The sequence below is a fragment of the Pristiophorus japonicus genome, unplaced genomic scaffold, assembly GCF_044704955.1.
Source record: "Pristiophorus japonicus isolate sPriJap1 unplaced genomic scaffold, sPriJap1.hap1 HAP1_SCAFFOLD_429, whole genome shotgun sequence".
Taxonomy (NCBI): Eukaryota; Metazoa; Chordata; class Chondrichthyes; family Pristiophoridae; genus Pristiophorus; species Pristiophorus japonicus.
In genome coordinates this window covers 448,496-469,187 of record NW_027254190.1, presented here as the reverse complement: position 1 = coordinate 469,187, position 20,692 = coordinate 448,496, and the positions used below count along the sequence as shown (strand labels likewise).

The 20,692-nt window shown below is 48.9% G+C and overlaps 15 non-coding genes across 15 annotated transcripts; all 15 read right to left on the bottom strand.

The window, feature by feature from the left end:
• Positions 1-42: 42 nt before the first annotated feature.
• trnay-gua (transfer RNA tyrosine (anticodon GUA)) lies at positions 43-134 on the bottom strand. The gene is given in 2 exon segments: positions 43-78; positions 98-134. It is a non-coding gene; the product is annotated as a tRNA-Tyr (tRNA).
• A 1,331-nt stretch (positions 135-1,465) lies between these two features.
• trnay-gua (transfer RNA tyrosine (anticodon GUA)) lies at positions 1,466-1,557 on the bottom strand. Its single transcript is given in 2 exon segments — positions 1,466-1,501; positions 1,521-1,557. It is a non-coding gene; the product is annotated as a tRNA-Tyr (tRNA).
• A 1,331-nt stretch (positions 1,558-2,888) lies between these two features.
• Positions 2,889-2,980, bottom strand: trnay-gua (transfer RNA tyrosine (anticodon GUA)). The gene is given in 2 exon segments: positions 2,889-2,924; positions 2,944-2,980. It is a non-coding gene; the product is annotated as a tRNA-Tyr (tRNA).
• Positions 2,981-4,300: 1,320 nt separating this feature from the next.
• trnay-gua (transfer RNA tyrosine (anticodon GUA)) lies at positions 4,301-4,392 on the bottom strand. The gene is given in 2 exon segments: positions 4,301-4,336; positions 4,356-4,392. It is a non-coding gene; the product is annotated as a tRNA-Tyr (tRNA).
• A 1,331-nt stretch (positions 4,393-5,723) lies between these two features.
• Positions 5,724-5,815, bottom strand: trnay-gua (transfer RNA tyrosine (anticodon GUA)). Its single transcript is given in 2 exon segments — positions 5,724-5,759; positions 5,779-5,815. It is a non-coding gene; the product is annotated as a tRNA-Tyr (tRNA).
• Positions 5,816-7,146: 1,331 nt separating this feature from the next.
• Positions 7,147-7,238, bottom strand: trnay-gua (transfer RNA tyrosine (anticodon GUA)). Its single transcript is given in 2 exon segments — positions 7,147-7,182; positions 7,202-7,238. It is a non-coding gene; the product is annotated as a tRNA-Tyr (tRNA).
• Positions 7,239-8,569: 1,331 nt separating this feature from the next.
• trnay-gua (transfer RNA tyrosine (anticodon GUA)) lies at positions 8,570-8,661 on the bottom strand. Its single transcript is given in 2 exon segments — positions 8,570-8,605; positions 8,625-8,661. It is a non-coding gene; the product is annotated as a tRNA-Tyr (tRNA).
• A 1,331-nt stretch (positions 8,662-9,992) lies between these two features.
• Positions 9,993-10,083, bottom strand: trnay-gua (transfer RNA tyrosine (anticodon GUA)). Its single transcript is given in 2 exon segments — positions 9,993-10,027; positions 10,047-10,083. It is a non-coding gene; the product is annotated as a tRNA-Tyr (tRNA).
• A 1,331-nt stretch (positions 10,084-11,414) lies between these two features.
• On the bottom strand, positions 11,415-11,506 carry trnay-gua (transfer RNA tyrosine (anticodon GUA)). Its single transcript is given in 2 exon segments — positions 11,415-11,450; positions 11,470-11,506. It is a non-coding gene; the product is annotated as a tRNA-Tyr (tRNA).
• A 1,331-nt stretch (positions 11,507-12,837) lies between these two features.
• Positions 12,838-12,929, bottom strand: trnay-gua (transfer RNA tyrosine (anticodon GUA)). Its single transcript is given in 2 exon segments — positions 12,838-12,873; positions 12,893-12,929. It is a non-coding gene; the product is annotated as a tRNA-Tyr (tRNA).
• A 1,331-nt stretch (positions 12,930-14,260) lies between these two features.
• trnay-gua (transfer RNA tyrosine (anticodon GUA)) lies at positions 14,261-14,352 on the bottom strand. Its single transcript is given in 2 exon segments — positions 14,261-14,296; positions 14,316-14,352. It is a non-coding gene; the product is annotated as a tRNA-Tyr (tRNA).
• A 1,331-nt stretch (positions 14,353-15,683) lies between these two features.
• trnay-gua (transfer RNA tyrosine (anticodon GUA)) lies at positions 15,684-15,775 on the bottom strand. The gene is given in 2 exon segments: positions 15,684-15,719; positions 15,739-15,775. It is a non-coding gene; the product is annotated as a tRNA-Tyr (tRNA).
• A 1,331-nt stretch (positions 15,776-17,106) lies between these two features.
• Positions 17,107-17,198, bottom strand: trnay-gua (transfer RNA tyrosine (anticodon GUA)). The gene is given in 2 exon segments: positions 17,107-17,142; positions 17,162-17,198. It is a non-coding gene; the product is annotated as a tRNA-Tyr (tRNA).
• A 1,331-nt stretch (positions 17,199-18,529) lies between these two features.
• trnay-gua (transfer RNA tyrosine (anticodon GUA)) lies at positions 18,530-18,621 on the bottom strand. Its single transcript is given in 2 exon segments — positions 18,530-18,565; positions 18,585-18,621. It is a non-coding gene; the product is annotated as a tRNA-Tyr (tRNA).
• A 1,331-nt stretch (positions 18,622-19,952) lies between these two features.
• On the bottom strand, positions 19,953-20,044 carry trnay-gua (transfer RNA tyrosine (anticodon GUA)). Its single transcript is given in 2 exon segments — positions 19,953-19,988; positions 20,008-20,044. It is a non-coding gene; the product is annotated as a tRNA-Tyr (tRNA).
• Positions 20,045-20,692: the final 648 nt, after the last annotated feature.

Sequence of the window (20,692 nt, the reverse complement as noted above, 5' to 3'; positions counted from 1 at the left end):
CTGGTTTGAGCGAATTGCTGCTTAATCCAAAAGTACACTAGCTCCTTCGAGCCGGAATTGAACCAGCGACCTAAGGATGACTTTGCTGAGTATTCCACTACAGTCCTCCGCTCTACCAACTGAGCTATCGAAGGGAAGCGCCAAAGATTTTTCTGTGCGATGATTGTTTTCCGTGAGCATGTTGACGCATCTGGACTCGTGGCGTGGCCTGTGCGTCTTCAGTACCAGCCCATGCTGCAGCGCGGTGGGACTGTGAACCGCCAGCGACTCTTTACAGCCTGGAAAACGCGTGTGACTAACAATCACAAGAGTGTAGCTTTGACTTCTTATCAGGCTCGCAGATTTTTTGCAAGCTGCGCATTCTGAATTTAAAGACCTGGCAAGCTGCCCGACTTGGTCGTGCTGCCTGGCCGCTTGCATGGCAAGTGCCTTCTTCGCGCAGCAGGCAGCATATCAGTCTGCTCAATCGAAGGTCCTGAGTCAAATGCTCAGAAAAGCAATCAATGCTCGTAAGTCATTCTTTTGGCTTCTCTCGCCTCATATATCCATCTTTGCAAAAATCAAGACGTCTTGCTTATGACATGGCAGAAAAAGGTTTGCTGTGCTTTGACCCATCTGGCATGAACTCAGTGACACGTGAGACCACATTTCTTTCTGGAGAATTGCTCTGAGCCAAAAGCAGAGTGGAGAATGCAGGCATCGATCCCACTACCTCTCACATGCTAAGCGAGCGCTCTACCATTTGAGCTAATTCCCCAGTAGCTTCTTGCAGGTTGCCCTCATTTGCTTCACAGTCGCCTTTTCGCACTCGTCTCCAAGCTGCTCCACGACCATCAGAGAACTGGCCTACTCCTTGTATCCAATCGACATTGCGGAGCAGCAGCGAGCGAGCAACAGCAGGACGCGAAGCCACAGTAACGAAGAAAGAAGCCGAGAAGAGCACGAGACCGTGGAAGGGAAGCGAGCTGACCGGAAAGTAGCGGCTGCCCTGTGTGTGAGGGAGCAGGCGACAGCGCTGTCTGACTGATAGCCAACTTGTTTTGCCTGAAAGGGAGTGCTGAGTGCTTTGAAGTGTTGCTGCTCTGCAGTTTGTTGAATGTACTACAATGTATCCCATATTGTACCGAATTGTACTTGAACTGAAAAGCAAGGAAATGTATCGAACGGAACTGCCGTCAGCACCCAAATGTAGTGTATGGGATTGCTGACCGCAGCTAAATGTACTGAACTGCTTTTGAATGGACTGTACAAATTTTTATATGCAAATTTTGAAATTTAAAAAAACTCTGTGCTGGTGAGCAGACACAAATGCTCAAGCATAACAGCTGTGTGAAGGTGGATGCAGAGTGCATTCAGGTTTGAGACGAGAAAAGTGGTGTCCTGCTCCTTCGTGGCAACATGATGCACCATAAAGTGATGAGAACTGGTTTGAGCGAATTGCTACTTAATCCAAAAGTACACTAGCTCCTTCGAGCCGGAATTGAACCAGCGACCTAAGGATGACTTTGCTAAGTATTCCACTACAGTCCTCCGCTCTACCAACTGAGCTATCGAAGGGAAGCGCCAAAGATTTTCCTGCGCGATGATTGTTTTCCGTGAGCATGTTGACGCATCTGGACTCGTGGCGTGGCCTGTGCGTCTTCAGTACCAGCCCATGCTGCAGCGCGGTGGGACTGTCAACCGCCAGCTACTCTTTACAGCCTGGAAAACGCGTGTGACTAACAATCACAAGAGTGTAGCTTTGACTTCTTATCAGGCTCGCAGATTTTTTGCAAGCTGCGCATTCTGAATTTAAAGACCTTGCAAGCTGCCCGACTTGGTCGTGCTGCCTGGCCGCTTGCATGGCAAGTGCCTTCTTCGCGCAGCAGGCAGCATATCAGTCTGCTCAATCGAAGGTCCTGAGTCAAATGCTCAGAAAAGCAATCAATGCTCGCAAGTCGTTCTTTTGGCTTCTCTCGCCTCATATATCCATCTTTGCAAAAATCAAGACGTCTTGCTTATGACATGGCAGAAAAAGGTTTGCTGTGCTTTGACCCATCTGGCATGAACTCAGTGACACGTGAGACCACATTTCTTTCTGGAGAATTGCTCTGAGCCAAAAGCAGAGTGGAGAATGCAGGCATCGATCCCACTACCTCTCACATGCTAAGCGAGCTCTCTACCATTTGAGCTAATTCCCCAGTAGCTTCTTGCAGGTTGCCCTCATTTGCTTCACAGTCGCCTTTTCGCACTCGTCTCCAAGCTGCTCCACGACCATCAGAGAACTGGCCCACTCCTTGTATCCAATCGACATTGCGGAGCAGCAGCGAGCGAGCAACAGCAGGACGCGAAGCCACAGTAACGAAGAAAGAAGCCGAGAAGAGCACGAGACCGTGGAAGGGAAGCGAGGTGACCGGAAAGTAGCGGCTGCCCTGTGTGTGAGGGAGCAGGCGACAGCGCTGTCTGACTGATAGCCAACTTGTTTTGCCTGAAAGGGAGTGCTGAGTGCTTTGAAGTGTTGCTGCTCTGCAGTTTGTTGAATGTACTACAATGTATCCCATATTGTACCGAATTGTACTTGAACTGAAAAGCAAGGAAATGTATCGAACGGAACTGCCGTCAGCACCCAAACGTAGTGTATGGGATTGCTGACCGCAGCTAAATGTACTGAACTGCTTTTGAATGGACTGTACAAATTTTTATATGCAAATTTTGAAATTTAAAAAAACTCTGTGCTGGTGAGCAGACACAAATGCTCAAGCATAACAGCTGTGTGAAGGTGGATGCAGAGTGCATTCAGGTTTGAGACGAGAAAAGTGGTGTCCTGCTCCTTCGTGGCAACATGATGCACCATAAAGTGATGAGAACTGGTTTGAGCGAATTGCTGCTTAATCCAAAAGTACACTAGATCCTTCGAGCCGGAATTGAACCAGCGACCTAAGGATGACTTTGCTAAGTATTCCACTACAGTCCTCCGCTCTACCAACTGAGCTATCGCAGGGAAGCGCCAATGATTTTTCTGTGCGATGATTGTTTTCCGTGAGCATGTTGACGCATCTGGACTCGTGGCGTGGCCTGTGCGTCTTCAGTACCAGCCCATGCTGCAGCGCGGTGGGACTGTGAACCGCCAGCGACTCTTTACAGCCTGGAAAACGCGTGTGACTAACAATCACAAGAGTGTAGCTTTGACTTCTTATCAGGCTCGCAGATTTTTTGCAAGCTGCGCATTCTGAATTTAAAGACCTTGCAAGCTGCCCGACTTGGTCGTGCTGCCTGGCCGCTTGCATGGCAAGTGCCTTCTTCGCGCAGCAGGCAGCATATCAGTCTGCTCAATCGAAGGTCCTGAGTCAAATGCTCAGAAAAGCAATCAATGCTCGCAAGTCGTTCTTTTGGCTTCTCTCGCCTCATATATCCATCTTTGCAAAAATCAAGACGTCTTGCTTATGACATGGCAGAAAAAGGTTTGCTGTGCTTTGACCCATCTGGCATGAACTCAGTGACACGTGAGACCACATTTCTTTCTGGAGAATTGCTCTGAGCCAAAAGCAGAGTGGAGAATGCAGGCATCGATCCCGCTACCTCTCACATGCTAAGCGAGCGCTCTACCATTTGAGCTAATTCCCCAGTAACTTCTTGCAGGTTGCCCTCATTTGCTTCACAGTCGCCTTTTCGCACTCGTCTCCAAACTGCTCCACGACCATCAGAGAACTGGCCCACTCCTTGTATCCAATCGACATTGCGGAGCAGCAGCGAGCGAGCAACAGCAGGACGCGAAGCCACAGTAACGAAGAAAGAAGCCGAGAAGAGCACGAGACCGTGGAAGGGAAGCGAGGTGACCGGAAAGTAGCGGCCGCCCTGTGTGTGAGGGAGCAGGCGACAGCGCTGTCTGACTGATAGCCAACTTGTTTTGCCTGAAAGGGAGTGCTGAGTGCTTTGAAGTGTTGCTGCTCTGCAGTACTACAATGTATCCCATATTGTACCGAATTGTACTTGAACTGAAAAGCAAGGAAATGTATCGAACGGAACTGCCGTCAGCACCCAAATGTAGTGGATGGGATTGCTGACCGCAGCTAAATGTACTGAACTGCTTTTGAATGGACTGTACAAATTTTTATATGCAAATTTTGAAATTTAAAAAAACTCTGTGCTGGTGAGCAGACACAAATGCTCAAGAATAACAGCTGTGTGAAGGTGGATGCAGAGTGCATTCAGGTTTGAGACGAGAAAAGTGGTGTCCTGCTCCTTCGTGGCAACATGATGCACCATAAAGTGATGAGAACTGGTTTGAGCGAATTGCTGCTTAATCCAAAAGTACACTCGCTCCTTCGAGCCGGAATTGAACCAGCGACCTAAGGATGACTTTGCTGAGTATTCCACTACAGTCCTCCGCTCTACCAACTGAGCTATCGAAGGGAAGCGCCAAAGATTTTTCTGTGCGATGATTGTTTTCCGTGAGCATGTTGACGCATCTGGACTCGTGGCGTGGCCTGTGCGTCTTCAGTACCAGCCCATGCTGCAGCGCGGTGGGACTGTGAACCGCCAGCGACTCTTTACAGCCTGGAAAACGCGTGTGACTAACAATCACAAGAGTGTAGCTTTGACTTCTTATCAGGCTCGCAGATTTTTTGCAAGCTGCGCATTCTGAATTTAAAGACCTTGCAAGCTGCCCGACTTGGTCGTGCTGCCTGGCCGCTTGCATGGCAAGTGCCTTCTTCGCGCAGCAGGCAGCATATCAGTCTGCTCAATCGAAGGTCCTGAGTCAAATGCTCAGAAAAGCAATCAATGCTCGCAAGTCGTTCTTTTGGCTTCTCTCGCCTCATATATCCATCTTTGCAAAAATCAAGACGTCTTGCTTATGACATGGCAGAAAAAGGTTTGCTGTGCTTTGACCCATCTGGCATGAACTCAGTGACACGTGAGACCACATTTCTTTCTGGAGAATTGCTCTGAGCCAAATGCAGAGTGGAGAATGCAGGCATCGATCCCGCTACCTCTCACATGCTAAGCGAGCGCTCTACCATTTGAGCTAATTCCCCAGTAGCTTCTTGCAGGTTGCCCTCATTTGCTTCACAGTCGCCTTTTCGCACTCGTCTCCAAGCTGCTCCACGACCATCAGAGAACTGGCCCACTCCTTGTATCCAATCGACATTGCGGAGCAGCAGCGAGCGAGCAACAGCAGGACGCGAAGCCACAGTAACGAAGAAAGAAGCCGAGAAGAGCACGAGACCGTGGAAGGGAAGCGAGGTGACCGGAAAGTAGCGGCTGCCCTGTGTGTGAGGGAGCAGGCGACAGCGCTGTCTGACTGATAGCCAACTTGTTTTGCCTGAAAGGGAGTGCTGAGTGCTTTGAAGTGTTGCTGCTCTGCAGTTTGTTGAATGTACTACAATGTATCCCATATTGTACCGAATTGTACTTGAACTGAAAAGCAAGGAAATGTATCGAACGGAACTGCCGTCAGCACCCAAATGTAGTGTATGGGATTGCTGACCGCAGCTAAATGTACTGAACTGCTTTTGAATGGACTGTACAAATTTTTATATGCAAATTTTGAAATTTAAAAAAACTCTGTGCTGGTGAGCAGACACAAATGCTCAAGCATAACAGCTGTGTGAAGGTGGATGCAGAGTGCATTCAGGTTTGAGACGAGAAAAGTGGTGTCCTGCTCCTTCGTGGCAACATGATGCACCATAAAGTGATGAGAACTGGTTTGAGCGAATTGCTGCTTAATCCAAAAGTACACTAGCTCCTTCGAGCCGGAATTGAACCAGCGACCTAAGGATGACTTTGCTGAGTATTCCACTACAGTCCTCCGCTCTACCAACTGAGCTATCGAAGGGAAGCGCCAAAGATATTTCTGTGCGATGATTGTTTTCCGTGAGCATGTTGACGCATCTGGACTCGTGGCGTGGCCTGTGCGTCTTCAGTACCAGCCCATGCTGCAGCGCGGTGGGACTGTGAACCGCCAGCGACTCTTTACAGCCTGGAAAACGCGTGTGACTAACAATCACAAGAGTGTAGCTTTGACTTCTTATCAGGCTCGCAGATTTTTTGCAAGCTGCGCATTCTGAATTTAAAGACCTTGCAAGCTGCCCGACTTGGTCGTGCTGCCTGGCCGCTTGCATGGCAAGTGCCTTCTTCGCGCAGCAGGCAGCATATCAGTCTGCTCAATCGAAGGTCCTGAGTCAAATGCTCAGAAAAGCAATCAATGCTCGCAAGTCATTCTTTTGGCTTCTCTCGCCTCATATATCCATCTTTGCAAAAATCAAGACGTCTTGCTTATGACATGGCAGAAAAAGGTTTGCTGTGCTTTGACCCATCTGGCATGAACTCAGTGACACGTGAGACCACATTTCTTTCTGGAGAATTGCTCTGAGCCAAAAGCAGAGTGGAGAATGCAGGCATCGATCCCACTACCTCTCACATGCTAAGCGAGCTCTCTACCATTTGAGCTAATTCCCCAGTAGCTTCTTGCAGGTTGCCCTCATTTGCTTCACAGTCGCCTTTTCGCACTCGTCTCCAAGCTGCTCCACGACCATCAGAGAACTGGCCCACTCCTTGTATCCAATCGACATTGCGGAGCAGCAGCGAGCGAGCAACAGCAGGACGCGAAGCCACAGTAACGAAGAAAGAAGCCGAGAAGAGCACGAGACCGTGGAAGGGAAGCGAGGTGACCGGAAAGTAGCGGCTGCCCTGTGTGTGAGGGAGCAGGCGACAGCGCTGTCTGACTGATTGCCAACTTGTTTTGCCTGAAAGGGAGTGCTGAGTGCTTTGAAGTGTTGCTGCTCTGCAGTTTGTTGAATGTACTACAATGTATCCCATATTGTACCGAATTGTACTTGAACTGAAAAGCAAGGAAATGTATCGAACGGAACTGCCGTCAGCACCCAAATGTAGTGTATGGGATTGCTGACCGCAGCTAAATGTACTGAACTGCTTTTGAATGGACTGTACAAATTTTTATATGCAAATTTTTAAATTTAAAAAAACTCTGTGCTGGTGAGCAGACACAAATGCTCAAGCATAACAGCTGTGTGAAGGTGGATGCAGAGTGCATTCAGGTTTGAGACGAGAAAAGTGGTGTCCTGCTCCTTCGTGGCAACATGATGCACCATAAAGTGATGAGAACTGGTTTGAGCGAATTGCTGCTTAATCCAAAAGTACACTAGCTCCTTCGAGCCGGAATTGAACCAGCGACCTAAGGATGACTTTGCTGAGTATTCCACTACAGTCCTCCGCTCTACCAACTGAGCTATCGAAGGGAAGCGCCAAAGATTTTTCTGTGCGATGATTGTTTTCCGTGAGCATGTTGACGCATCTGGACTCGTGGCGTGGCCTGTGCGTCTTCAGTACCAGCCCATGCTGCAGCGCGGTGGGACTGTGAACCGCCAGCGACTCTTTACAGCCTGGAAAACGCGTGTGACTAACAATCACAAGAGTGTAGCTTTGACTTCTTATCAGGCTCGCAGATTTTTTGCAAGCTGCGCATTCTGAATTTAAAGACCTTGCAAGCTGCCCGACTTGGTCGTGCTGCCTGGCCGCTTGCATGGCAAGTGCCTTCTTCGCGCAGCAGGCAGCATATCAGTCTGCTCAATCGAAGGTCCTGAGTCAAATGCTCAGAAAAGCAATCAATGCTCGCAAGTCATTCTTTTGGCTTCTCTCGCCTCATATATCCATCTTTGCAAAAATCAAGACGTCTTGCTTATGACATGGCAGAAAAAGGTTTGCTGTGCTTTGACCCATCTGGCATGAACTCAGTGACACGTGAGACCACATTTCTTTCTGGAGAATTGCTCTGAGCCAAAAGCAGAGTGGAGAATGCAGGCATCGATCCCACTATCTCTCACATGCTAAGCGAGCGCTCTACCATTTGAGCTAATTCCCCATTAGCTTCTTGCAGGTTTCCCTCATTTGCTTCACAGTCGCCTTTTCGCACTCGTCTCCAAGCTGCTCCACGACCATCAGAGAACTGGCCCACTCCTTGTATCCAATCGACATTGCGGAGCAGCAGCGAGCGAGCAACAGCAGGACGCGAAGCCACAGTAACGAAGAAAGAAGCCGAGAAGAGCACGAGACCTTGGAAGGGAAGCGAGGTGACCGGAAAGTAGCGGCTGCCCTGTGTGTGAGGGAGCAGGCGACAGCGCTGTCTGACTGATAGCCAACTTGTTTTGCCTGAAAGGGAGTGCTGAGTGCTTTGAAGTGTTGCTGCTCTGCAGTTTGTTGAATGTACTACAATGTATCCCATATTGTACCGAATTGTACTTGAACTGAAAAGCAAGGAAATGTATCGAACGGAACTGCCGTCAGCACCCAAATGTAGTGTATGGGATTGCTGACCGCAGCTAAATGTACTGAACTGCTTTTGAATGGACTGTACAAATTTTTATATGCAAATTTTGAAATTTAAAAAAACTCTGTGCTGGTGAGCAGACACAAATGCTCAAGCATAACAGCTGTGTGAAGGTGGATGCAGAGTGCATTCAGGTTTGAGACGAGAAAAGTGGTGTCCTGCTCCTTCGTGGCAACATGATGCACCATAAAGTGATGAGAACTGGTTTGAGCGAATTGCTGCTTAATCCAAAAGTACACTAGCTCCTTCGAGCCGGAATTGAACCAGCGACCTAAGGATGACTTTGCTGAGTATTCCACTACAGTCCTCCGCTCTACCAACTGAGCTATCGAAGGGAAGCGCCAAAGATTTTTCTGTGCGATGATTGTTTTCCGTGAGCATGTTGACGCATCTGGACTCGTGGCGTGGCCTGTGCGTCTTCAGTACCAGCCCATGCTGCAGCGCGGTGGGACTGTGAACCGCCAGCGACTCTTTACAGCCTGGAAAACGCGTGTGACTAACAATCACAAGAGTGTAGCTTTGACTTCTTATCAGGCTCGCAGATTTTTTGCAAGCTGCGCATTCTGAATTTAAAGACCTGGCAAGCTGCCCGACTTGGTCGTGCTGCCTGGCCGCTTGCATGGCAAGTGCCTTCTTCGCGCAGCAGGCAGCATATCAGTCTGCTCAATCGAAGGTCCTGAGTCAAATGCTCAGAAAAGCAATCAATGCTCGCAAGTCATTCTTTTGGCTTCTCTCGCCTCATATATCCATCTTTGCAAAAATCAAGACGTCTTGCTTATGACATGGCAGAAAAAGGTTTGCTGTGCTTTGACCCATCTGGCATGAACTCAGTGACACGTGAGACCACATTTCTTTCTGGAGAATTGCTCTGAGCCAAAAGCAGAGTGGAGAATGCAGGCATCGATCCCACTACCTCTCACATGCTAAGCGAGCGCTCTACCATTTGAGCTAATTCCCCAGTAGCTTCTTGCAGGTTGCCCTCATTTGCTTCACAGTCGCCTTTTCGCACTCGTCTCCAAGCTGCTCCACGACCATCAGAGAACTGGCCTACTCCTTGTATCCAATCGACATTGCGGAGCAGCAGCGAGCGAGCAACAGCAGGACGCGAAGCCACAGTAACGAAGAAAGAAGCCGAGAAGAGCACGAGACCGTGGAAGGGAAGCGAGCTGACCGGAAAGTAGCGGCTGCCCTGTGTGTGAGGGAGCAGGCGACAGCGCTGTCTGACTGATAGCCAACTTGTTTTGCCTGAAAGGGAGTGCTGAGTGCTTTGAAGTGTTGCTGCTCTGCAGTTTGTTGAATGTACTACAATGTATCCCATATTGTACCGAATTGTACTTGAACTGAAAAGCAAGGAAATGTATCGAACGGAACTGCCGTCAGCACCCAAATGTAGTGTATGGGATTGCTGACCGCAGCTAAATGTACTGAACTGCTTTTGAATGGACTGTACAAATTTTTATATGCAAATTTTGAAATTTAAAAAAACTCTGTGCTGGTGAGCAGACACAAATGCTCAAGCATAACAGCTGTGTGAAGGTGGATGCAGAGTGCATTCAGGTTTGAGACGAGAAAAGTGGTGTCCTGCTCCTTCGTGGCAACATGATGCACCATAAAGTGATGAGAACTGGTTTGAGCGAATTGCTACTTAATCCAAAAGTACACTAGCTCCTTCGAACGGAATTGAACCAGCGACCTAAGGATGACTTTGCTAAGTATTCCACTACAGTCCTCCGCTCTACCAACTGAGCTATCGAAGGGAAGCGCCAAATATTTTTCTGTGCGATGATTGTTTTCCGTGAGCATGTTGACGCATCTGGACTCGTGGCGTGGCCTGTGCGTCTTCAGTACCAGCCCATGCTGCAGCGCGGTGGGACTGTCAACCGCCAGCTACTCTTTACAGCCTGGAAAACGCGTGTGACTAACAATCACAAGAGTGTAGCTTTGACTTCTTATCAGGCTCGCAGATTTTTTGCAAGCTGCGCATTCTGAATTTAAAGACCTTGCAAGCTGCCCGACTTGGTCGTGCTGCCTGGCCGCTTGCATGGCAAGTGCCTTCTTCGCGCAGCAGGCAGCATATCAGTCTGCTCAATCGAAGGTCCTGAGTCAAATGCTCAGAAAAGCAATCAATGCTCGCAAGTCGTTCTTTTGGCTTCTCTCGCCTCATATATCCATCTTTGCAAAAATCAAGACGTCTTGCTTATGACATGGCAGAAAAAGGTTTGCTGTGCTTTGACCCATCTGGCATGAACTCAGTGACACGTGAGACCACATTTCTTTCTGGAGAATTGCTCTGAGCCAAAATCAGAGTAGAAAATGCAGGCATCGATCCCACTACCTCTCACATGCTAAGCGAGCGCTCTACCATTTGAGCTAATTCCCCAGTAGCTTCTTGCAGGTTGCCCTCATTTGCTTCACAGTCGCCTTTTCGCACTCGTCTCCAAGCTGCTCCACGACCATCAGAGAACTGGCCCACTCCTTGTATCCAATCGACATTGCGGAGCAGCAGCGAGCGAGCAACAGCAGGACGCGAAGCCACAGTAACGAAGAAAGAAGCCGAGAAGAGCACGAGACCGTGGAAGGGAAGCGAGGTGACCGGAAAGTAGCGGCCGCCCTGTGTGTGAGGGAGCAGGCGACAGCGCTGTCTGACTGATAGCCAACTTGTTTTGCCTGAAAGGGAGTGCTGAGTGCTTTGAAGTGTTGCTGCTCTGCAGTTTGTTGAATGTACTACAATGTATCCCATATTGTACCGAATTGTACTTGAACTGAAAAGCAAGGAAATGTATCGAACGGAACTGCCGTCAGCACCCAAATGTAGTGTATGGGATTGCTGACCGCAGCTAAATGTACTGAACTGCTTTTGAATGGACTGTACAAATTTTTATATGCAAATTTTGAAATTTAAAAAAACTCTGTGCTGGTGAGCAGACACAAATGCTCAAGCATAACAGCTGTGTGAAGGTGGATGCAGAGTGCATTCAGGTTTGAGACGAGAAAAGTGGTGTCCTGCTCCTTCGTGACAACATGATGCACCATAAAGTGATGAGAACTGGTTTGAGCGAATTGCTGCTTAATCCAAAAGTTCACTAGCTCCTTCGAGCCAGAATTGAACCAGCGACCTAAGGATGACTTTGCTAAGGATTCCACTACAGTCCTCTGCTCTACCAACTGAGCTATCGAAGGGAAGCACCAAAGATTTTTCTGTGCGATGATTGTTTTCCGTGAGCATGTTGACGCATCTGGACTCGTGGCGTGGCCTGTGCGTCTTCAGTACCAGCCCATGCTGCAGCGCGGTGGGACTGTGAACCGCCAGCGACTCTTTACAGCCTGGAAAACGCGTGTGACTAACAATCACAAGAGTGTAGCTTTGACTTCTTATCAGGCTCGCAGATTTTTTGCAAGCTGCGCATTCTGAATTTAAAGACCTTGCAAGCTGCCCGACTTGGTCGTGCTGCCTGGCCGCTTGCATGGCAAGTGCCTTCTTCGCGCAGCAGGCAGCATATCAGTCTGCTCAATCGAAGGTCCTGAGGCAAATGCTCAGAAAAGCAATCAATGCTCGCAAGTCGTTCTTTTGGCTTCTCTCGCCTCATATATCCATCTTTGCAAAAATCAAGACGTCTTGCTTATGACATGGCAGAAAAAGGTTTGCTGTGCTTTGACCCATCTGGCATGAACTCAGTGACACGTGAGACCACATTTCTTTCTGGAGAATTGCTCTGAGCCAAAAGCAGAGTGGAGAATGCAGGCATCGATCCCGCTACCTCTCACATGCTAAGCGAGCGCTCTACCATTTGAGCTAATTCCCCAGTAACTTCTTGCAGGTTGCCCTCGTTTGCTTCACAGTCGCCTTTTCGCACTCGTCTCCAAGCTGCTCCACGACCATCAGAGAACTGGCCCACTCCTTGTATCCAATCGACATTGCGGAGCAGCAGCGAGCGAGCAACAGCAGGACGCGAAGCCACAGTAACGAAGAAAGAAGCCGAGAAGAGCACGAGACCGTGGAAGGGAAGCGAGGTGACCGGAAAGTAGCGGCCGCCCTGTGTGTGAGGGAGCAGGCGACAGCGCTGTCTGACTGATAGCCAACTTGTTTTGCCTGAAAGGGAGTGCTGAGTGCTTTGAAGTGTTGCTGCTCTGCAGTTTGTTGAATGTACTACAATGTATCCCATATTGTACCGAATTGTACTTGAACTGAAAAGCAAGGAAATGTATCGAACGGAACTGCCGTCAGCACCCAAATGTAGTGTATGGGATTGCTGACCGCAGCTAAATGTACTGAACTGCTTTTGAATGGACTGTACAAATTTTTATATGCAAATTTTGAAATTTAAAAAAACTCTGTGCTGGTGAGCAGACACAAATGCTCAAGCATAACAGCTGTGTGAAGGTGGATGCAGAGTGCATTCAGGTTTGAGATGAGAAAAGTGGTGTCCTGCTCCTTCGTGGCAACATGATGCACCATAAAGTGATGAGAACTGGTTTGAGCGAATTGCTGCTTAATCCAAAAGTACACTAGCTCCTTCGAGCCGGAATTGAACCAGCGACCTAAGGATGACTTTGCTGAGTATTCCACTACAGTCCTCCGCTCTACCAACTGAGCTATCGAAGGGAAGCGCCAAAGATTTTTCTGTGCGATGATTGTTTTCCGTGAGCATGTTGACGCATCTGGACTCGTGGCGTGGCCTGTGCGTCTTCAGTACCAGCCCATGCTGCAGCGCGGTGGGACTGTGAACCGCCAGCGACTCTTTACAGCCTGGAAAACGCGTGTGACTAACAATCACAAGAGTGTAGCTTTGACTTCTTATCAGGCTCGCAGATTTTTTGCAAGCTGCGCATTCTGAATTTAAAGACCTTGCAAGCTGCCCGACTTGGTCGTGCTGCCTGGCCGCTTGCATGGCAAGTGCCTTCTTCGCGCAGCAGGCAGCATATCAGTCTGCTCAATCGAAGGTCCTGAGTCAAATGCTCAGAAAAGCAATCAATGCTCGCAAGTCATTCTTTTGGCTTCTCTCGCCTCATATATCCATCTTTGCAAAAATCAAGACGTCTTGCTTATGACATGGCAGAAAAAGGTTTGCTGTGCTTTGACCCATCTGGCATGAACTCAGTGACACGTGAGACCACATTTCTTTCTGGAGAATTGCTCTGAGCCAAAAGCAGAGTGGAGAATGCAGGCATCGATCCCACTACCTCTCACATGCTAAGCGAGCGCTCTACCATTTGAGCTAATTCCCCAGTAGCTTCTTGCAGGTTGCCCTCATTTGCTTCACAGTCGCCTTTTCGCACTCGTCTCCAAGCTGCTCCACGACCATCAGAGAACTGGCCCACTCCTTGTATCCAATCGACATTGCGGAGCAGCAGCGAGCGAGCAACAGCAGGACGCGAAGCCACAGTAACGAAGAAAGAAGCCGAGAAGAGCACGAGACCGTGGAAGGGAAGCGAGGTGACCGGAAAGTAGCGGCCGCCCTGTGTGTGAGGGAGCAGGCGACAGCGCTGTCTGACTGATGGCCAACTTGTTTTGCCTGAAAGGGAGTGCTGAGTGCTTTGAAGTGTTGCTGCTCTGCAGTTTGTTGAATGTACTACAATGTATCCCATATTGTACCGAATTGTACTTGAACTGAAAAGCAAGGAAATGTATCGAACGGAACTGCCGTCAGCACCCAAATGTAGTGTATGGGATTGCTGACCGCAGCTAAATGTACTGAACTGCTTTTGAATGGACTGTACAAATTTTTATATGCAAATTTTGAAATTTAAAAAAACTCTGTGCTGGTGAGCAGACACAAATGCTCAAGCATAACAGCTGTGTGAAGGTGGATGCAGAGTGCATTCAGGTTTGAGATGAGAAAAGTGGTGTCCTGCTCCTTCGTGGCAACATGATGCACCATAAAGTGATGAGAACTGGTTTGAGCGAATTGCTGCTTAATCCAAAAGTACACTAGCTCCTTCGAGCCGGAATTGAACCAGCGACCTAAGGATGACTTTGCTGAGTATTCCACTACAGTCCTCCGCTCTACCAACTGAGCTATCGAAGGGAAGCGCCAAAGATTTTTCTGTGCGATGATTGTTTTCCGTGAGCATGTTGACGCATCTGGACTCGTGGCGTGGCCTGTGCGTCTTCAGTACCAGCCCATGCTGCAGCGCGGTGGGACTGTGAACCGCCAGCGACTCTTTACAGCCTGGAAAACGCGTGTGACTAACAATCACAAGAGTGTAGCTTTGACTTCTTATCAGGCTCGCAGATTTTTTGCAAGCTGCGCATTCTGAATTTAAAGACCTTGCAAGCTGCCCGACTTGGTCGTGCTGCCTGGCCGCTTGCATGGCAAGTGCCTTCTTCGCGCAGCAGGCAGCATATCAGTCTGCTCAATCGAAGGTCCTGAGTCAAATGCTCAGAAAAGCAATCAATGCTCGCAAGTCATTCTTTTGGCTTCTCTCGCCTCATATATCCATCTTTGCAAAAATCAAGACGTCTTGCTTATGACATGGCAGAAAAAGGTTTGCTGTGCTTTGACCCATCTGGCATGAACTCAGTGACACGTGAGACCACATTTCTTTCTGGAGAATTGCTCTGAGCCAAAAGCAGAGTGGAGAATGCAGGCATCGATCCCACTACCTCTCACATGCTAAGCGAGCGCTCTACCATTTGAGCTAATTCCCCAGTAGCTTCTTGCAGGTTGCCCTCATTTGCTTCACAGTCGCCTTTTCGCACTCGTCTCCAAGCTGCTCCACGACCATCAGAGAACTGGCCCACTCCTTGTATCCAATCGACATTGCGGAGCAGCAGCGAGCGAGCAACAGCAGGACGCGAAGCCACAGTAACGAAGAAAGAAGCCGAGAAGAGCACGAGACCGTGGAAGGGAAGCGAGGTGACCGGAAAGTAGCGGCCGCCCTGTGTGTGAGGGAGCAGGCGACAGCGCTGTCTGACTGATGGCCAACTTGTTTTGCCTGAAAGGGAGTGCTGAGTGCTTTGAAGTGTTGCTGCTCTGCAGTTTGTTGAATGTACTACAATGTATCCCATATTGTACCGAATTGTACTTGAACTGAAAAGCAAGGAAATGTATCGAACGGAACTGCCGTCAGCACCCAAATGTAGTGTATGGGATTGCTGACCGCAGCTAAATGTACTGAACTGCTTTTGAATGGACTGTACAAATTTTTATATGCAAATTTTGAAATTTAAAAAAACTCTGTGCTGGTGAGCAGACACAAATGCTCAAGCATAACAGCTGTGTGAAGGTGGATGCAGAGTGCATTCAGGTTTGAGATGAGAAAAGTGGTGTCCTGCTCCTTCGTGGCAACATGATGCACCATAAAGTGATGAGAACTGGTTTGAGCGAATTGCTGCTTAATCCAAAAGTACACTAGCTCCTTCGAGCCGGAATTGAACCAGCGACCTAAGGATGACTTTGCTGAGTATTCCACTACAGTCCTCCGCTCTACCAACTGAGCTATCGAAGGGAAGCGCCAAAGATTTTTCTGTGCGATGATTGTTTTCCGTGAGCATGTTGACGCATCTGGACTCGTGGCGTGGCCTGTGCGTCTTCAGTACCAGCCCATGCTGCAGCGCGGTGGGACTGTGAACCGCCAGCGACTCTTTACAGCCTGGAAAACGCGTGTGACTAACAATCACAAGAGTGTAGCTTTGACTTCTTATCAGGCTCGCAGATTTTTTGCAAGCTGCGCATTCTGAATTTAAAGACCTTGCAAGCTGCCCGACTTGGTCGTGCTGCCTGGCCGCTTGCATGGCAAGTGCCTTCTTCGCGCAGCAGGCAGCATATCAGTCTGCTCAATCGAAGGTCCTGAGTCAAATGCTCAGAAAAGCAATCAATGCTCGCAAGTCATTCTTTTGGCTTCTCTCGCCTCATATATCCATCTTTGCAAAAATCAAGACGTCTTGCTTATGACATGGCAGAAAAAGGTTTGCTGTGCTTTGACCCATCTGGCATGAACTCAGTGACACGTGAGACCACATTTCTTTCTGGAGAATTGCTCTGAGCCAAAAGCAGAGTGGAGAATGCAGGCATCGATCCCACTACCTCTCACATGCTAAGCGAGCGCTCTACCATTTGAGCTAATTCCCCAGTAGCTTCTTGCAGGTTGCCCTCATTTGCTTCACAGTCGCCTTTTCGCACTCGTCTCCAAGCTGCTCCACGACCATCAGAGAACTGGCCCACTCCTTGTATCCAATCGACATTGCGGAGCAGCAGCGAGCGAGCAACAGCAGGACGCGAAGCCACAGTAACGAAGAAAGAAGCCGAGAAGAGCACGAGACCGTGGAAGGGAAGCGAGGTGACCGGAAAGTAGCGGCCGCCCTGTGTGTGAGGGAGCAGGCGACAGCGCTGTCTGACTGATGGCCAACTTGTTTTGCCTGAAAGGGAGTGCTGAGTGCTTTGAAGTGTTGCTGCTCTGCAGTTTGTTGAATGTACTACAATGTATCCCATATTGTACCGAATTGTACTTGAACTGAAAAGCAAGGAAATGTATCGAACGGAACTGCCGTCAGCACCCAAATGTAGTGTATGGGATTGCTGACCGCAGCTAAATGTACTGAACTGCTTTTGAATGGACTGTACAAATTTTTATATGCAAATTTTGAAATTTAAAAAAACTCTGTGCTGGTGAGCAGACACAAATGCTCAAGCATAACAGCTGTGTGAAGGTGGATGCAGAGTGCATTCAGGTTTGAGACGAGAAAAGTGGTGTCCTGCTCCTTCGTGGCAACATGATGCACCATAAAGTGATGAGAACTGGTTTGAGCGAATTGCTGCTTAATCCAAAAGTACACTAGCTCCTTCGAGCCGGAATTGAACCAGCGACCTAAGGATGACTTTGCTGAGTATTCCACTACAGTCCTCCGCTCTACCAACTGAGCTATCGAAGGGAAGCGCCAAATATTTTTCTGTGCGATGATTGTTTTCCGTGAGCATGTTGACGCATCTGGACTCGTGGCGTGGCCTGTGCGTCTTCAGTACCAGCCCATGCTGCAGCGCGGTGGGACTGTGAACCGCCAGCGACTCTTTACAGCCTGGAAAACGCGTGTGACTAACAATCACAAGAGTGTAGCTTTGACTTCTTATCAGGCTCGCAGATTTTTTGCAAGCTGCGCATTCTGAATTTAAAGACCTTGCAAGCTGCCCGACTTGGTCGTGCTGCCTGGCCGCTTGCATGGCAAGTGCCTTCTTCGCGCAGCAGGCAGCATATCAGTCTGCTCAATCGAAGGTCCTGAGTCAAATGCTCAGAAAAGCAATCAATGCTCGCAAGTCATTCTTTTGGCTTCTCTCGCCTCATATATCCATCTTTGCAAAAATCAAGACGTCTTGCTTATGACATGGCAGAAAAAGGTTTGCTGTGCTTTGACCCATCTGGCATGAACTCAGTGACACGTGAGACCACATTTCTTTCTGGAGAATTGCTCTGAGCCAAAAGCAGAGTGGAGAATGCAGGCATCGATCCCACTACCTCTCACATGCTAAGCGAGCGCTCTACCATTTGAGCTAATTCCCCAGTAGCTTCTTGCAGGTTGCCCTCATTTGCTTCACAGTCGCCTTTTCGCACTCGTCTCCAAGCTGCTCCACGACCATCAGAGAACTGGCCCACTCCTTGTATCCAATCGACATTGCGGAGCAGCAGCGAGCGAGCAACAGCAGGACGCGAAGCCACAGTAACGAAGAAAGAAGCCGAGAAGAGCACGAGACCGTGGAAGGGAAGCGAGGTGACCGGAAAGTAGCGGCTGCCCTGTGTGTGAGGGAGCAGGCGACAGCGCTGTCTGACTGATAGCCAACTTGTTTTGCCTGAAAGGGAGTGCTGAGTGCTTTGAAGTGTTGCTGCTCTGCAGTTTGTTGAATGTACTACAATGTATCCCATATTGTACCGAATTGTACTTGAACTGAAAAGCAAGGAAATGTATCGAACGGAACTGCCGTCAGCACCCAAATGTAGTGTATGGGATTGCTGACCGCAGCTAAATGTACTGAACTGCTTTTGAATGGACTGTACAAATTTTTATATGCAAATTTTGAAATTTAAAAAAACTCTGTGCTGGTGAGCAGACACAAATGCTCAAGCATAACAGCTGTGTGAAGGTGGATGCACAGTGCATTCAGGTTTGAGACGAGAAAAGTGGTGTCCTGCTCCTTCGTGGCAACATGATGCACCATAAAGTGATGAGAACTGGTTTGAGCGAATTGCTGCTTAATCCAAAAGTACACTAGCTCCTTCGAGCCGGAATTGAACCAGCGACCTAAGGATGACTTTGCTGAGTATTCCACTACAGTCCTCCGCTCTACCAACTGAGCTATCGAAGGGAAGCGCCAAAGATTTTTCTGTGCGATGATTGTTTTCCGTGAGCATGTTGACGCATCTGGACTCGTGGGGTGGCCTGTGCGTCTTCAGTACCAGCCCATGCTGCAGCGCGGTGGGACTGTGAACCGCCAGCGACTCTTTACAGCCTGGAAAACGCGTGTGACTAACAATCACAAGAGTGTAGCTTTGACTTCTTATCAGGCTCGCAGATTTTTTGCAAGCTGCGCATTCTGAATTTAAAGACCTTGCAAGCTGCCCGACTTGGTCGTGCTGCCTGGCCGCTTGCATGGCAAGTGCCTTCTTCGCGCAGCAGGCAGCATATCAGTCTGCTCAATCGAAGGTCCTGAGTCAAATGCTCAGAAAAGCAATCAATGCTCGCAAGTCATTCTTTTGGCTTCTCTCGCCTCATATATCCATCTTTGCAAAAATCAAGACGTCTTGCTTATGACATAGCAGAAAAAGGTTTGCTGTGCTTTGACCCATCTGGCATGAACTCAGTGACACGTGAGACCACATTTCTTTCTGGAGAATTGCTCTGAGCCAAAAGCAGAGTGGAGAATGCAGGCATCGATCCCACTACCTCTCACATGCTAAGCGAGCTCTCTACCATTTGAGCTAATTCCCCAGTAGCTTCTTGCCGGTTGCCCTCATTTGCTTCACAGTCGCCTTTTCGCACTCGTCTCCAAGCTGCTCCACGACCATCAGAGAACTGGCCCACTCCTTGTATCCAATCGACATTGCGGAGCAGCAGCGAGCGAGCAACAGCAGGACGCGAAGCCACAGTAACGAAGAAAGAAGCCGAGAAGAGCACGAGACCTTGGAAGGGAAGCGAGGTGACCGGAAAGTAGCGGCTGCCCTGTGTGTGAGGGAGCAGGCGACAGCGCTGTCTGACTGATAGCCAACTTGTTTTGCCTGAAAGGGAGTGCTGAGTGCTTTGAAGTGTTGCTGCTCTGCAGTTTGTTGAATGTACTACAATGTATCCCATATTGTACCGAATTGTACTTGAACTGAAAAGCAAGGAAATGTATCGAACGGAACTGCCGTCAGCACCCAAATGTAGTGTATGGGATTGCTGACCGCAGCTAAATGTACTGAACTGCTTTTGAATGGACTGTACAAATTTTTATATGCAAATTTTGAAATTTAAAAAAACTCTGTGCTGGTGAGCAGACACAAATGCTCAAGCATAACAGCTGTGTGAAGGTGGATGCAGAGTGCATTCAGGTTTGAGACGAGAAAAGTGGTGTCCTGCTCCTTCGTGACAACATGATGCACCATAAAGTGATGAGAACTCGTTTGAGCGAATTGCTGCTTAATCCAAAAGTTCACTAGCTCCTTCGAGCCAGAATTGAACCAGCGACCTAAGGATGACTTTGCTAAGGATTCCACTACAGTCCTCTGCTCTACCAACTGAGCTATCGAAGGGAAGCACCAAAGATTTTTCTGTGCGATGATTGTTTTCCGTGAGCATGTTGACGCATCTGGACTCGTGGCGTGGCCTGTGCGTCTTCAGTACCAGCCCATGCTGCAGCGCGGTGGGACTGTGAACCGCCAGCGACTCTTTACAGCCTGGAAAACGCGTGTGACTAACAATCACAAGAGTGTAGCTTTGACTTCTTATCAGGCTCGCAGATTTTTTGCAAGCTGCGCATTCTGAATTTAAAGACCTTGCAAGCTGCCCGACTTGGTCGTGCTGCCTGGCCGCTTGCATGGCAAGTGCCTTCTTCGCGCAGCAGGCAGCATATCAGTCTGCTCAATCGAAGGTCCTGAGTCAAATGCTCAGAAAAGCAATCAATGCTCGCAAGTCGTTCTTTTGGCTTCTCTCGCCTCATATATCCATCTTTGCAAAAATCAAGACGTCTTGCTTATGACATGGCAGAAAAAGGTTTGCTGTGCTTTGACCCATCTGGCATGAACTCAGTGACACGTGAGACCACATTTCTTTCTGGAGAATTGCTCTGAGCCAAAAGCAGAGTGGAGAATGCAGGCATCGATCCCGCTACCTCTCACATGCTAAGCGAGCGCTCTACCATTTGAGCTAATTCCCCAGTAACTTCTTGCAGGTTGCCCTCA